We start from the raw sequence: 17,055 nt of genomic DNA on the forward strand, positions 1-17,055 counted from the left end.
TCAATGTTTTATATGTGCTACATGGTGTTTTCTTTCCATTAAGTCTCAAGAAAACTATGGAAAGTGTACTTTTCCCATATCTCAGGCACCCTCAGGAATGTTATCATTTGGTAGTTTTCCATGAACCTAGTTTTCTGCCAGAGTTAATGAAACTTTTGCATGGACTGCAATGCTAACAAACCTAATGCTGCAATCTACATCTTTGGAACAAAAACTCTGTCCATATTTAGTTTTATTTCTTTACAATATATTTTCAAAAGAGGAAATTGCAGGTTAAGGCATATAGATATATTTAAGGCTCTTTAAGAATATGATCTTCTGTAACTTATTTCTGACTACATCCAAATACAGCTATACCTCTGACTGGGAAGATGGCAAGGATTAAATCTGCCATAACTCCGTAAGTGTCGAAAATAGATGATGAAGCAAAGATGGATCAGAGAGAGACTCTTTATTACAGACCAACAAATGACAAGAGTATCACACTGGAGGCCAGTGCTGGGCAGCAGTATGGGCCCAGATGCAGGCTGGAGATAGAGGCTGGAGATAGATGGGCCCCTGGGCTAGACAGCTGGTGTTTGCCAAGTGGAGTAAAATTGAAGCTCTGTTCTCACCTAGACACTCCAAGGACAAAATTAGTTTATTCTGCTGGAATAAAGAGAGAAGACAACCACGCCTGAGGTCAAGGAAAACTTCCCAGTTTTCACATGTGTAGAAAGACTCCGTGGGAGTCAAAAAGGGAGAAGATGCCACTCCATAATAAGTGTGGACAGGCACCCACAGGCCTCTGCAGTAGAATCCATATTAACAAAAGTTGTGCAGGCATCTTGGGGAGGATCACAGGACAGATCAGATGTGAAAAAAGAAACAAGAATATTGGCCAAAGATAAACAAAAACCTGGAAGAACTGTCCTATATAAGTGATTTAAATCACCTCCTTACTGTGCTCCTCCTCACTAGAGGGGACACCCATACTCTTTCTTTCTGGGTGTGTATTTACGCCTAACTTCTGACTTCTATACTCCTCACTCAAGATGCCCACACTCCTCTCCAGGTATGTATTTCTGCCTTGCTTCTGTCTTAAATAAACAAACTTTTTCTCTGTGTGCTCTCCCACGTTTATGCTGTGTTTCTTAATAATAAACTTTTTACCTGTTTTTACAGATTTTACCTTCTTAAAACATTCTTGTTTTCAATGCTGGTAAGAGCCAGGGGTACTTTGCCTTTAGCCTCTAGGCCCTGGTGGACTAGTGGCTAGGATTCCTGGTTTTCATCCAGGCTACCCAGGTCCAATTCTTGGGCAGAGAACTAAAATCTCTCTTCAGGATTGCTTACTGCATTCTCTCTGAGATCACAGGCAGTGGATTGTGAGACAGCTAAGACTCCAGGGCTAAACGCTTAGCATCTTCTGTGGCGAGCAGAAAACAAGCTAGTACCCCTCCCCAGGGAAGTGAGCAGTTGCCCCTCACTCATACCATGATTGCTGCATAGGTTGCTTAACTGCCTACACACTAGCTAAAGAAACAGCTCAGGGTCAAAGGACAGTTAGGTCTTGAAGTTTAGTTCTCTCAACAAGGTGAGCAAGGACCCTGCGGGCCCACGTGGACTGCCTCATACTGTGTGATGACTGCAGTATTCCTTTTCTTTTTCTTTTTTTTTTTGTGCTAAATGTAAGTGAATTTATTGAAAAAAGTTGTGATACAACTATTCAATAAAATATTAGACAGACTATTAAAACTATATTCTTAAGAACTGGTGTATGTTAGTTGCTCAGCTGTGTCCGACTCTTTGTGACCCCATAGACTGTAGCCCGCCAGGCTCCTCTGTCCATGGGATTCTCCAGGCAAGAATACTGGAGCGGGTTGCCATTCTCTTCTCCAGGGAATCTTCCCAACCCAGGGATCGAACTCTGGTCTCCTAAATTGCAGGCAGATTTTTTACCATCTGAACTACCAGGCAAGCCATAAGGACTGGTAAAGGACTGTTAAAATACATGAAAATCCTTGAAAGTCAAAATTTAGAGATAAAAAGCAGGACCCCAAACTATATGGAGAACACGATCCCACAAAAATATTTTCACATAAGTACATGAAAATAAAACTAGAAATAAATATGCCAGTATATTAAGAGTCATGATCTCTGGGTACAAAAATTCTAATAACTTTTTTAACTCTTTTATATTTCTCTTGCAGTATTTCTTAATTTGCATAGACCATGGGTTATTTAATTTTACTTGTTTCAGTTAACAGATCTTCCAGTGCTCATTTTAGCTCCATTTGCTCTATATTAAAAAATTGACTTGAACACCTAATTAAAATGGACACCCATCACGCCACTTCACCGGGAAAAGCAGAAATGAACCAGAAAAGGCGGTGGGGTCGGGGCGCGGTAAACTTTGAAAAGTAGTCCGTTTTCTTGTCTTTCTATTCTCTGTATTACCAGTCATAGGTGTCTGAGCAAACAAATTCAAAAGAAAACATTTAATGCTCTCTAGTGAGACACGAAGTAACTTCAGAAAACGTAAAGAAACTTGCTGTCAATCCCCTCAAAGCCCTTGGAATCCTCCCAAATATTCCACACGCTCCAAACATTCCATCTCTAGGCAGCTGCTCCCTCCGAAGCTGGAGAGCCCCTAAACAAGGTTTTAAGTTCTCGGGCTCGCGCGGTGAGTGTCCCCCTGTGAGCTCGTGGGGGTGGGGTGGGGAAGCCCTTCTCCTGCGCCCGCCGCCCCGACGACCCCCCGCGCCCCGCGTGGAGCCGCGCCCGGCAGAACCGCGCGCGGGCGCCGGGGAGCGAGCAGGCCTCGGGCTCCCAACGGCCGAGCCTCGGTGGCCGCGGAGGCCGAGCTGGAGCAGCTCCCGGCGTAGCTGAGCTGAGCTGCGCGGCGTCCTCAGGGACGCGCGGAGACCCGGTTCCCCGACTCGCCTCCCCTCTGCGCCCACCTCCCAGTCTCCCCGGTTCCCACCCCGCCACAGCCCCCAGCTGAGTCCCATGCCCTGGCCGATCCCAGTATCTTCCGCCGGACGTCTGAGAGATTCCACAGCCCGCTTTTAAGGATTCAAAAGTAAGACCAACAAAATGTCTATCCCTTCAGGCTTGTCTTCTGCTCCCGTCTCCTACCCACTCCTCTGCAGCACGAAAATCTCACCACTAAATTTGACACTTTTCCCAAGCAAGCTGAGCCTTTCCTGCTTTCTTGTTAGAATACTCCCCTTTTCCCGTCCTTTGGGGTTTCCCTCGGGGCTCAGCTGGTAAACAATCCGCCTGCAATGCAGGAGACCTCGGTGAGATTCCTGGGTCGGGAAGTTCCTGGAAAGGGATGGGCATTCTTGGGCTTCCTGGTGGCTCAACTCGTAAAGAATCCACCCGCAATGCGGGAGACCTGGGTTTGGTCCCTGGGCTGGGAAGATCCCCTGGAGCAGGCTACCCACTCAAGTATTCTTGCCTGGAGAATTCCATGGACAGAGGAGCCTGGCGGGCTCCCCCATGGGGTCACAAAGAGTCCGACACGACTGAGAGTCTTTCACTTTCTTTCCAGTCCTTTACTGACGGCTCTAGAGATCCAAGTGAGTCATCTTCTCGGTCAAGTTTTTTCCAGAAGTTTCTTTCCCTGCTAGTCTGTCTCAGTTCTCTTGTTCATTTCACTTTTTTCCTGACGTACTGACCACCCTGTGCGTTTTTAGCAGTCTGTCATCTCCCCCACACCTCTTCCGTTGTGCCCTTTTCTTTGGAGGGGCATCTCGGTTGTGTCTGTAGCCGTAGCGACCAAGCACGCAGAGACCCTTGGTAATGGGGAAGGGATAGGGTTACAGAGATGCGCGCAAGAGAAAGGGGTGTGATTGAAATGGCGACTTGCTCCTGGAAATGACCAGGGATGCCTTTGTGGAGATTCAGTGAACCTCCAGAATTGAACTTAAAGAGAAGGGGTGGTGGGAATTTCGAATGATTGCGTGTGGCAGCAAGTTGTCTGGGGAGGAGGACAAGGAAGGATGAGCAAGAGAAGATGAAAAGATGTTTGTTCTGCACTCCCTCTGCGCACTTACAGCCGGCAAAGCGTCTTTACTTGGAGTCAAGACCTGCCCTTTCACTGCAGAAGTAGTCGCGCTAAATCCTAAAATTTAGAAGGAAATTTAGGTTTTAAATTTTAAGTCTTAAGATATATAGGAGAAAAATAGACACATTATTTGTGGTATAGTATATGATACAGACACATAGAACACGAGTAAAATATACAGGATTGTACTTTTCAAAAAACCATTAAGTTATCAAATTGAAAAGCACAACTCTTCCTCTACTTCTCTCATCCAGCCTTTCTCACTCAAGGTAATCGTTCATAATTCATTGTGTGTCTTTCCCAGAAAGTTTTAATGTATTTTTTATCAAATCCAAACTACTACTGATTATAATTTTATGCAACTACATAAATGGAAATTCCATACTATATATAAAAACATAAAGGAAAAAAATGTGAGGAAAGGAAAAAAGGTTGCCAATTAAACCTTCTTAAAGTGAGCATCTTAGAATAGATGAAATATTATGCCTATGCATACATATACTTCAAAAAATTTATTTTTCCCATGTAATGAATTTGGAATGTTTATATGTAGCTTTACCTCATCTTTATTGCTAATGTCAAATTAAAACTTTATTGAATAGAGTATTACAGTACAATTAATGGGTCCTTTTATTAAGGAACATTTTGGTTGTTTCCAAGAAGTGTGTTTGTTTTCTTGCTTCTTTTTGCTTTTGCAAACATGTTGTATATATACAAAGATATGAATGTGTATATATAGTAAGCTAACTTATATTTACTGAATTTTTTTTCTATTTCAACTATGTAATCTATTAAAATTTTTGCTGCAGTTTTTAGGAATTCTATATAAAACAGTGTGTACATTTTCTAGGTTACAATTAAATAACTGCATCAGTCTTTGGAAATGGTAAAGCTGATATTTTTAATTTAGAGTTCATTACATACCATATATGATTTGACATTTGGCAACCACATAGGAAAAGCAACTGAAATGATTTCATTAGAGCAAGAACTCTACAGCTTCCCTAAGCAAAATCTCCCCATAATGGCAGTGGTAATTTATTTATTTACTTTGAGTGTCTCATATATGATTTTCTTTAAAAATGTAAACTATAACAAATTATTTAGAATTTACTTGTTTCTCAGTCATGATAGTAATTAATTCCTTGTTATCACTTTCCTGATGGTCAGTGTGTACAGACTACTGGCCATAAACACTCTTTATGTTCACAAAATAAGAGGTTATCCTGTCCTTAACGTGAAATATAGATATGCCAGCACTCAATTCATAGAGAACAAATTGAACTCTTTACATAAAACATGTATTCCGAGAGGAGTATTCTAATAAGTTTCAGAATTTAAATAATATTTTTTTTCCTTCCCTAAACAGCTTCACATAAATCCCAAGGAAACTGAGGTAAGGAGACACACACAGAGGTGGAAATGTTATATTTAAATGTTTACCTGAATTGAGGCTACAGACTATGTTTATTAGATTACCATAGGATCAGAGTAACTCATGGTGACTACTTTCAGTGTATTTTATGATAAGCTAGGGGAATTTTTAATTAGGATATTTTCAAGTATGTTCTAAGAGTGCTAGAAAAAAAGCTCTGAGTAGAACTGAGCCTGTTCCGTAAAATGTTGACATTAGGAATCGGTGCTTGTATAAAAACCACGTTTTATTATTTATTTAACTGATTCTGAGTCCTTGCAATCTGTGGTCTTTCGGGAGAATAAATACAATATGGCATTATTCTAAGCATTTTTTCCCAACTAAATTCACCCCCTCTGACCTCTTCATACTTTTTACTCTTTTTTTTTTGTAGCTTCTTTTTAAAAAATTTTAAAATTTTGTTATTAATTGGAGGATACTTACAATATTGTGATGCTTTCTGCCGTACATCAACATGAATTTATGTCTTTTTATTATTAAAGTATAATTGCTTTACAATGTTGTGTTAGTTTCTGCTGTTCAACAAAGTGAATCAGCTATATGTATACATATGTCCCTTTTCTCTTGAGCCTCCTTCCCACAGACTCCCTGTCCTACCCCTCTAGGTTTTTATCATTTTACTTCTTTCTCTAGATTTTTTGCTTTTTGCTTCTAACTGAATCCTTCTCCTTCAAGGCCAACTTAACGTCCAAATCCTGCATGACATTGTTTTTGTCTATTTTTTCCACCATAGTTTTTTCCTTTTCTAATTTCCTTTTCCAGTAGAATGTCACAAATTTACACTGTTGGTTGATTTGCAAAGACTACTTTATCTCCCCAATAAGATTGTGAATTTTGGAGGACAAGAGTCTTGTCTTGTTTTCTGTCCAATAGTGAATATCATAGCCCTGGCCATGGTTTAGTTACTCACATCACTTTGAATGGCAGCTGTAGCTGTGGCACAGAAAAGGAGAGAGAAGATTTGGGGTGTTTTTTTGTTGCTGTTGTTTTCTTTGCACACTATTTGTCTTCCTCTCAGCTTTCTTTTCTTTTTATTTGCTTTCAGTTTTCCTTCTCTAAGCCTATTGATTTAGCCTGACCCTTAGTTATAGATATTGTTTAACCTAACTGGTGGCGTTCAGGACTAACTTAAGCGTTTTTAGTGTTTAATATCCTTTCATTGCAAGATTGCAAATAGGTGAGCAAGGGGGCAAAGCTGGTGCCTGCAGATGATGTAGTTCCTCAATACCTATACTGGTTCTTTTATCTTTCTCTAGTATTTTTACCTTTCTCTTGTATCTAGTATCAAAATGCTTTTTTTTCTCCTTTGTAGGTTTGAGGAGGATTTTTACAAACTAAGACCTCTTGATAAACTGTCAACAAAAATTGGTCATTTTTTAGTGCAGTGCTTATCTTGTTTACTTTTCTTTTTAAAATATTAATAACATTTTAAAATTGAGATATACTTCATGTAAGATAAAGTTCACTAGGTTAAAATGTACTCTTCAGTAGTTTTTATTATATTCACTGATTTGTGCTGCCATAGCCACTATATAATTCCAGAACATTTCTATCACCCATTAAGAAAAACTCATGCCTGTTAGCAGTTAGTTTCAATTCTTTCCCTCACCTCCTGGCAACCGCTTATCTACTTAGTCTCTATGGGTTTGCCTTTTCTAGATATTCTTTTATATTTATATTTTATGTAAATAGACTCAAACAAAATGTGGCCTTTTGTGTCTGGCTTCTTTCACTTAGTGTGATGCTTTCAAGGTTCATCTACGTTGCAGCATATAAAGTCCTTCTTTCTTTCTTTCCTGAATAATATTTTAGTATATTACTGTATGACATTTTGTTTATCCATTCATCATCTGATCAAACATTTGGATTGTTTTAACTTTTTGGCTATTATGAATAATGCTTCTGTGAACATTTGTGTACAATTTTTTGTGTGCACATATGTTATTCTCTTGGGTAGAATTACTAGTAGAATTCCACCAAGGAGTGGAGTTACTGGGTCATATGGTAATTCTATATTTGGATTTTGAAGAACTGCCAAACTGTTTTTCCCATGGAGGTTGTACTATTTTAAACTCCCTTCAGAAATGGTCATTTATTTATTTTTTATTTTTATTTTTAACCTTTGCCTATTATGAGGTCTTTATTCATTTTTTTTCTTTTTAATTTATTTTTTTTATTGAAGGATAATTGCTTTACAGAATTTTGTTGTTTTCTGTCAAACCTCAACATGAATCAGCCATAGGTATACATATATCCCCTCCCTTTTGAACCTCCCTCCCTCCCCATCCCATCCCTTTAGGTTGATACAGAGCCCCTGTTGACTTTCCTGAGCCATACAGCAAATTCCCATTGGCTATCTATTTTACATATGGTAATGTAAGTTTCCATGTTACTCTTTTCATACATCTCACCCTCTCCTCCCCTCTCCCCATGTCCATAAGTCTATTATCTATGTCTGTTTCTCCACTGCTGCCCTGTAAATAAATTCTTCAGTGCCATTTTTCTAGATTCTGTATATGTGTGTTAGAATATGATATTTATCTCTTTCTGACTCACTTCACTCTGTATAATAGATTCTAGGTTTATCCACGTCATTAGAACTGACTCAATTGCGTTCCTTTTTACGGCTGAGTAACATTTCATTGTGTTTATGTACCACAACTTCTTTATCCATTCATCTGTTGATGGACATCTAGGTTGCTTCCATGTTCTAGCTATTGTAAATAGTGCTGCAGTGAACAATGGGATACATGTGTCTTTTTCAATTTTGGTTTCCTCAGGGTATACGCCTAGGAATGGGATTGCTGGATCATATGGTGGTTTTATTGCTAGTTTTTTTTAAGGAATCTCCATACTGTCTTCCATAGTGGCTGTATCAATTTACATTCCCACCAACAGTGCAAGAGTGTTTCCTTTTCTCCACACCCTCTCCAGCATTTATTGTTTGTAGACTTTTTGATGATGGCCATTCTGACCAATGTGAGATGATATCTCATTGTAATTTTGATTTGCATTTCTCTAATAATGAGCGATGTTGAACATATTTTTATGTGTTTGTTAGCCATCTGTATGTCTTCTTTGGATAAATGTCTGTTTACATCTTTTTCCCACTTTTTGATTAGGTTGTTTGTTTTTCTGGCATTGAGTTGTATGAGCTGCTTGTATATTTTGGAAATTAATCCTTTGTCAGTTGTTTTATTTGCTAGTATTTTCTCTCATTCTGAGGGTTGTCTTTTCACCTCACTTATAGTTTCCTTTGCTGTGCAAAAGCTTTTAAGTTTAATCAGGTCCCACTTGTTTACTTTATCTTATTTCTGTTACTCCAGGAGGTGCGCCATAGAGGATCTTGCTTTGATTTATGTCATCAAGTGTTCTGTCTTTGTTTTCCTCCAAGAGTTTTATAGTTTCTGGTCTTACATTTAGGTCTTTAATCCATTTTGAGTTTATCTTTGTGTATGGTGTCAGGAAGTGTTTTAATTTCATTCTTTTACATGTAGCTGTCCAGTTTTCCCAACATCATTTATTGAAGAGGCTGTCTTTGCGCCTTTGTATATGCTTGCCTCCTTTGAAAAAAATAAGGTACCTATAGGTGCATGGGTTTATTTCTGGGCTTTCTATCTTGTTCCATTGGCCTGTATTTCTGTTTTTGTGCCAGTACCATACTGTCTTGATGACTGTAGCTTTGTAGTATAATCTGAAGTCAGGAAGGTTGATTCCTTCAGCTCCATTATTCTTTCTTAAGACTGCTTTGGCTATTTGAGGTCTTTTGTGTTTCCATCTGAATTGTGAAATTTTTTGTTCTAGTTCTGTGAAAAATACCTTTGGTAATTTGATAGGGATGACATTGAATCTGTAGATTGTATTTGGTAGTATAGTCATTTTCACAATATTGATTCTTCCTACCCAGGAACATGGACTATCTCTCCATCTGTTTATGTCATCTTTGATTACTTTCATCAGTGTCTTATAATTTTCTGTGTACAGAAGAGTTTTAATCATAAATGGGTGCTGAATTTTGTCAAAGGCTTTTTCTGCATTTATTGAGGTGATCATATGGTTTTTGTTGATATAGTATATCACAGTTGATTGATTTGCATATATTGAAGAATCCTTGCTCCCTGGAATAAACCCAACTTGATCATGGTTTATGAGCTTTTTGATGTGTTGCTGAATTCTGTTTGCTAAAATTTTGTCGAGGATTTTTTCATCTATGTTCATCAGTGATATTGGCCTGTAGTTTTCTTTTTTTGTGTTGTCTTTGTCTGGTTTTGGTATCAGGGTGATGGTGGCCTCGTAGAATAAGTTTGGAAGTGTTCCTTCCTCTGCAATTTTTTGAAAGAGTTTTAGAAGGATAGGCATTAGTTCTTCTCTAAATGTTTGTTAGAATTCTCCAGTGAAGCCATCTGGTCCTGGGCTTTTGTTTTTTGGCAGATTTTTGATCATAGCTTCAATTTCAGTGCTTGTAATTGGGTTGTTCATAATATCTGTTTCTTCCTGGTTCAGTCTTGGAAGATTGAACTTATTTAAGAATCTGTCCATTTCTTCCAGGTTGTCCATTTTATTGCCATAAAGTTGTTCATAAAAGTCTCTTATAATCCTTTGTATTTCTGCATTGTCTGTTGTAACTTCTCCTTTTTCATTTCTAATTTTGTTGATTTGATTCTTCTCTCTTTTGTTCTTGATGAGTCTGGCTAAAGGTTTATCAATTTTATCTTCTCAAACAACCAGCTTTTAGCTTTATTAATTTTTACTGTTATTTCTTTCATTTCTTTTTCACGTATTTCTGCTCAGATCTTTATGATTTATTTTCTTCTACTATTTTTTTTTGTTCTTTTTCCATTTGTTTTAGGTGTAAAGTTAGGTTGTCTATTTGATGTTTTTCTTGTTTCTTGAGGTAGGATTGTATTTCTGTAAACTTCCCTCTTAGAACTGCTTTTGCTGCATCCCATAGGTTTTGAGTTGTCGTGTTTTCATTGTCATCTGTTTCTAGAAATTTTTTGATTTCCTCTTTGATTTCTTCAGTAACCTGTTGTTATTTAGAAACATGTTGTTTAATCTCCATGTATTTGTGTTTCTTACAGTTTTTTTCTTGTAAATGATATCTAGTCTCATAGCGTTGTGGTCAGAGAAGATGCTGATATGATTTCAGTTTTCTTAAATTTACGGAGGTTTGATTTGTGACCCAGGATGTGGTCTATCCTGGAGAATGTTCCATGTGCACTTGAGAAGAAGGTGTATTCTTCTGCGTTTGGATGGAATGTTCTGAAGATATCAATGAGATCCATCTCATCTAATGTAGCATTTAAAACTTGTGTTTCCTTATTAATTTTCTGTTTTGATGGTCTGTCCATTGGTGTGAGTGGGGTGTTAAAGTCTCCTACTGTTACTGTCTTACTGTCAGTTTCTCCTTTTATGTCTGTTTGTGTTTGTCGTATGTATTGAGGTGCTCCTATGTTGGGAGCATCAGTTAGTTCAGTCGCTCAGTCGTGTCTGACTCTTTGCGACCCCATGAATCGCAGCACACCAGGCCTCCCTGTCCATCACCAACTCCCAGAGTTTACCCAAACTCATGTCCATCGAGTCGGTGATGCCATCCAGCCATCTCATCCTCTGTTGTCCCCTTCTCCTGCCCCCAATACTTCCCAGCATCAGGGTCTCTTCCAGTGAGTCAACTCTTTGCATGAGGTGGCCAAATTATTGGAGTTTCAGCTTCAACATCAGTCCTTCCAATGAACACCCAGGACTGATCTTCTTTAGGATGGACTGATTGGATCTCCTTGCAGTCCAAGGAACTCTCAAGAGTCTTCTCCAACACCACAGTTTAAAAGCATCAATCTTCAGTGCTCAGCTTTCTTCGCAGTCCAACTCTCACGTCCATACATGACTACTGGAAAAACCATAGCCTTGACTATATTTACAATTGTTATGTCTTCCTCTTGGATTGAACCCTTGATCATTATGTAGTGTCCTTCCTTATCTCTTGTGATCTTCTTTATTTTAAGGTCTATTTTGTCTGATATGAGGATTGTTACTCCAGCTTTCTTTTGCTTCCTATTTGCATGGAATGTATTTTTCCACCCTCTCACTTTCAGTCTATATGTGCCTTTAGGTCTGAAGTGGATTTCTTGCAAACAGCATATATGTGGGTCTTATGTTTGTATCCATTCAGCCAGTCTATGTCTTTTGGTTGCAGCATTTCATCCATTTACATTTAAAGTAATTATTGATATATATGTTCCTATTGCCATTTTCTTAACTGTTTGGGGTTGATTTTGCGGATCTTTTTTCTTCTCTTGTATTTCTTGACTATATAAGTCCCTTTAACATTTGTTGTAAAGCGGGTTTGGTGGTTCTGAATTCTCTTAACTTTTGCTTGTCTGAAAATCTTTTTATTTCTCCATCAATTTTGAATGAGATCCTTGCTGGGTACAGTAATCTTGGTTGTAGATTTTTCCCTTTCAGTACTTTAAATATACCCCACCATTCCCTTCTGCTTGCAGAGTTTCTGCTGAAAGATAAGCTGTTAAACATATGGGGTTTCCCTTGTATGTTACTTGTTGCCTCTCCCTTGCTGCTTTTAATATTATTTGTGTTTAGTCTTTGTTAGTTTGAGTAGTATGTGTCTTCCTGTGTTTCTCCTCAGGTTTATCCTGTATGGGACTCTTTGTGCCTCTTGGACTTGATAGATTATTTCCTTTTCCGTGTTGAGGAAATTTTCAACTATAATCTCTTCATAAATTTTCTCAAACCCTTTATTTTTCTCTTCTTCTTCTGGGACCCCTATAATTCAAATGTTGGTGCATTTGATATTATCCCAGAGGTCTCTGAGACTATCCTCAGTTCTTTTCATTCTTTATACTTTATCTTGCTCTTTGGAAGTTATTTCCACCATTTTATCTTCCAGCTCACTGATTCATTCTTCTGCTTCAGATATTCTGCTATTGATTTCTTCTAGAGTATTTTTAATTTCGGTAATTGTGTTGTTTGTCTCTGTATGTTTATTCTTTAATTCTTCTAGGTTTTTGTTAATTGATTCTTGCATTTTCTCCATTTTGTTTTCAAGGTTTTTGACCATCTTTACTATCATAATTTTGAATTCTTTTTCAAGTAGTTTGCCTATTTCCTCTTCATTTATTTGGACTTCTCCGTTTCTAGTTTGTTCCTTCATTTGTGTAGTATTTCTCTGCCTTTTCATTATTATTTTTTTTTAACTTATTGTGTTTGAGGTCTCCTTTTCCCAGGCTTCAAGATTAAGTTATTTCTTCCTTTTGGTTTCTGCCCTCCTAAGGTTGGTCCAGTGGTTTGTGTAAGCTTATAGAGTGAGATTTGTGCTGAGATTTTGTTTGTTTGTTTTTCCTCTGATATGTAAGGCTGAGTGAGGTGGTAATCTTGTCTGCTGATGATTGGGTCTGTATTTTTGTTTTGCTTCTTGTTTAGATGAGGCGTCCTGCACAGGGTGCTACTATTGGTTGGGTGATGCCTCGTGGTGTATTCAAGTGGTTTCATTTGTGTGAGTTCTCACTGTTTGATACTCCCTAGAGTTAGTTCTCTGGTAGTCTAGGATCTTGTGGTCAATGCTCCCACTCCAAAGGCTCAGGGCTTGATCTCTGGTCAGGAATGAAGATTCTGCAAGTGGTTTGTTATGGCATTAAGTGAGGTTAAAACAAATATCCAAAAATGAGAAACCAAAAATGAACCCCAAACAAATGGCAGTTACAAAATCAAGCAGATAATAATTAAAATAATGGAATATACAGATATACATATATACCTGTGAGCAAAGTCAAAACAGTCCAACACAAGTAAAGTATAATAGATTGACCCAGTGAACAAAGGAAATCAAAAATTATGTTTACCAGTTAAGAACAAAACTAACCAAAGCACAAAGTGGAAAACAAAACTAAAGCAAGGTGCCAACTGGGGAATAAAGCATTGAAAACAAAACTAACAAATATGTTGAGAGGAAAGGAAAGAAAGAAAGAATATATATGCAAAGTTAAATAGGAGGTAGGGGAAGAAGGTTTATCTACATTAAATATTAACTGCAAGGGGAAAAGAACAGTAGGAAAGGCAAACAAAGGAATAAATGTAGAAAAAATATAATAGGTTTAAAAAAATTAAAAGTTAAAATTATAAAAACGAGAAGAGAAAAAAAGCAGAAGAAGAAAGGAAAAAAAGAAAAAAACTCCATAGAACTGCAAAAGCCCAACTAGAGGCAGAGATTTATAACAACAATAAAAAGTGTGACTGAACATACACATATATACCCATTAGCAAAATCAAAACAGTCCAACAAAAATAAAGTACAATCAATTGATTCAGAAAACAAAGGAAACCAAAAATTATATCTACCAGAACAAACCTAACTACAGCACAAACTAGAAAACAAAAGTAAAGTAAGGTGCCAATTGGAGAATAAAGCAATGAAAATAAAACTAACAAATATGCTGAGAGGAAAGGAAAGAAAGAAAAGAAAGAATAGATATGTAAAGTTAAATAGAGGTAGATGAAAAAGGTTTATATACATTAAAGATTAAGTGCAAGGGGAAAAGAACAGTAGGAAAAGCAAACAAAGGAATAAATGTAGAAAAAATAATAATAGGTTTAAAAAATTAAAAATTAAAATTAAAAAAAGAGAGGGAAAAAAAAAAAGGAAAACTCCCCAGAATTGCAAAAGCCCAACATAGAGGCAGGGGTTGATGACAACAATAAAAAATGTGACTGAGAATAAAAGGGAAAAAAAGCTCAAAAGTTTAATTGGACTTCATAGTGCCAATAAAACTGACAACTACAACAGAGGGGGAAATAAAGAAAAAAAATCCAAAAGAATCTACAGAACAAGTCAAGACATAAGAATAATAAATGTTTTTCTTGAGTCACTGCTGTCAGAGCCCTTTCCTTTGCTGGTAGTCACAGTCCACCTTACCTGCCTAGGATGCCCTCCAGCACTGTGCTGATCTCTGGACCTGCTGTGGGGGAAGCTCAGACTCTAATCTGGTCCTACTCCTGTGTGTTCTTGCCTCCAGTGTCCAGAGCTATCAGAACTAGTGCATTTTCTTTTGTGGGAGCTCTCAATGACCTTTTATATATTCCATAGACACAGAGTCTGCCTAGTTGACTGTGTGGATTTAATCTGCAGCTTGTATGGCTGGTGGGAAGGTTTTGGGTCTTCTTCCTTAGCCACACTGCCCCTGGGTTTCAACTGGTTTTATTTCCATCTCTGCATGTGGGTTGTCCACTGGGGTTTGCTCCTGAGGCTGCCCTGGAGGACTTGGGTCTGCCCCTGTGAGGTCCAGGTGTGGAGGTGGTGCAACTGCTTGGGTTCCAGGGGTTCTGGCGGCACCAGGTACTCAGGGGAGTTGGTGGCTTGGGCAGCAGGAAATACAGTGCTCTAGAAGGGTATGGCAACCAGTATTGGCCAATAAACTCCAGTATTCTTGCCTGAAGAACCCCTTTCCCTGACAGAGAGGCCTAGCAGACCACAGTCTACAGGATCGCAAAGAGTCGGACATAATTGAAGTGACCCTGCATGCATAGAAGCAAGACTTTTTTCGCCTGTGGCAGTTGATCATGTGGTGGGGCACTCTCTGCCCCAGTGAGATTTGAGTGTGAAAGTGGCGCAGCTGCTTGGCTTGCGGGGACCCTGGCAGCACCAAGTGTGCAGGGACATGGACTGCCTCCACCACAGGGGTTATGGCCCTATCAGAGCCTCTTGTAGCTGGCAGTCTGAAGGCTTCTTTGGCCAGTCTTTCTCTGTAGCTCTGACCTTTCAGGCACTTAGCAAGCTCCCTTGCCTGGGCTCCTTCTCTGTTGTCCCACATGTCAGGCACATAGAGGGCCCTGCTGGCTGGGTCCTACTCTGTAGATCGGCGGGCGCATCAGGCACTTAAAGGGGCACCCTGGGTGGGGTCTGGATCTGTAGTTCAGTGCGTCAGGCATTTGATGGGCCAGCCTCTCTATTGTTAAGCTGCCAAGGCGGACGTGTTGGGGGAGAGAGGCTATGGTAATGGCTCCACCCGCTATGCGTGACTCAGTAATATTGCCTAGCTTCCATGGCTGCCTGGCTTTTCTCCACAGGCATTTCCCACCACAATCTCCTCCCTCACATCCCCTCTATCTGTCTCTCAGCTGTCAACGGCAGCCCTCACCCTGGTATTGCTCCACAATCCCTCAACTCCAGCTCCCAGATGCTACACCTTGCAGGGGATCTGTGTCCCTGTCTGGGGTATGTATGATAGCGGCAAGGACTGTCTGATTCTCATTCCATTTAGGCTGCCACAGATCAGCTGTTTCAGTCTCAGCCTTAAATGTTTCTCCTCTGACTCAGACAATTGTCCCATTGTGGGGATGGAACCCCTGATTCAGTTCCTCTACCCTTTGTGGGCAGGTCCAGTCCTACTAACACTCCTGGTTTTCTCCCTAATTCTTTCATCCTACCGAGTTTTGCGTGGGTCTATATATTCTTTTCTGCCAGTCAGGTACTCCTGTCCACTCTCGGCTGGTGTTCTGCATGCACTTCTGTGTCTGAAGGTGTATTCCTGATGTATCCATGGAGAGAGATGTACTCCATGTCCACCTAGTCCTCCTCCATCTTGTTCTCCCCGGTCATTCTTTTTAAAAAAGAAGTTAAACCTATCATCTTAGCAGAAAATAAGTGTTGAAAGACTGAAATAAATTGAGTTTACTAGTGTTAGAAAAAAATGTTCAAAATATGTATGACTGTGCTATGTATGGGGCTTCCCAGGTGGTGCTAGTGGTTAAAGAACTCACCTGCCAATGCAGAAGATGCAAGAGACTTGGGTTTGAACTGTGGGTCGAGAAGATCCCCTGGAGGAGGGCATTGCAACCCACTCCAATATTCTTGCCAGAGAATCCCATGGACAGAGGAGCCTGGCAGGCTATGGTCCATAGGATTGCAAATAGTAGGACATGACTGAAGCTGCTTAGCATGCATGCATGCACGGTTTATATCTACATATGTGTAGGTAGACACACGCACACACACACAGAGATGCTATATTAACCAAAATTTGAGAAACAGAGACCTGGTTGAAATTAAAAGGTGTTTATTTGGAGTTTGTTAGGACTGCAAACTGAGAGACACAGATTCAAAAAGCACTTGAATTGTGTTATGCAGGACTCCAAAATGAAGGAGACTTAAAAAGGCAAAAATCACAAGTTTACAGTTAAATTACGTGAATGGTTTATGAAGAATAATAGTTGGAACTGGCAAGAAGTAAGGGTGCTTGTTAAGTAAGGATTTGTTGGGATATGAAATGGTTCATGGGAAATAAATGGGGAAACAGTGTCAGACTTTATTTTTTGGGGCTCCAAAATCACTGCTGATGGTGATTGCAGCCATGAAATTAAAAGACGCTTACTCCTTGGAAGGAAGGTTATGACCAACCTAGATAGCATATTGAAAAGCAGAGGCAGACATTACTCTGCCAACAAAGGTCCATCTAGTCAAGGCTATGGTTTTTCCAGTAGTCATGTATGGATGTGAGAGTTGGACGGTGAAGAAGGCCGAAGACGGTGAAGAGCGCCGAAGAATTGATGCTTTTGA

The 17,055-nt window shown here is 39.3% G+C and overlaps 1 protein-coding gene across 4 annotated transcripts in view; it reads left to right on the forward strand.

Annotated features, from left to right (window-relative positions):
- The first annotated feature begins 2,575 nt into the window (after positions 1-2,575).
- Positions 2,576-17,055, forward strand: part of DNAH8 (dynein axonemal heavy chain 8) — a 326,388-nt gene continuing 311,908 nt past the window's right edge. For 2 of the 4 annotated variants that reach the window (XM_081523218.1, XM_081523222.1), the window contains exon 1: positions 2,821-3,064. The gene's annotated coding sequence lies outside the window, so the exon portion shown is untranslated. Of the gene's footprint in view, positions 2,666-2,820; positions 3,065-5,423; positions 5,451-17,055 lie in introns of those variants that run through there. The other 2 variants (XM_081523221.1, XM_081523219.1) reach the window with 2 other exon arrangements.

The sequence above is a fragment of the Giraffa tippelskirchi genome, chromosome 8 (assembly GCF_054371585.1).
Source record: "Giraffa tippelskirchi isolate mGirTip1 chromosome 8, T2T-mGirTip1v1.2.pri, whole genome shotgun sequence".
Classification (NCBI taxonomy): Eukaryota; Metazoa; Chordata; class Mammalia; order Artiodactyla; family Giraffidae; genus Giraffa; species Giraffa tippelskirchi.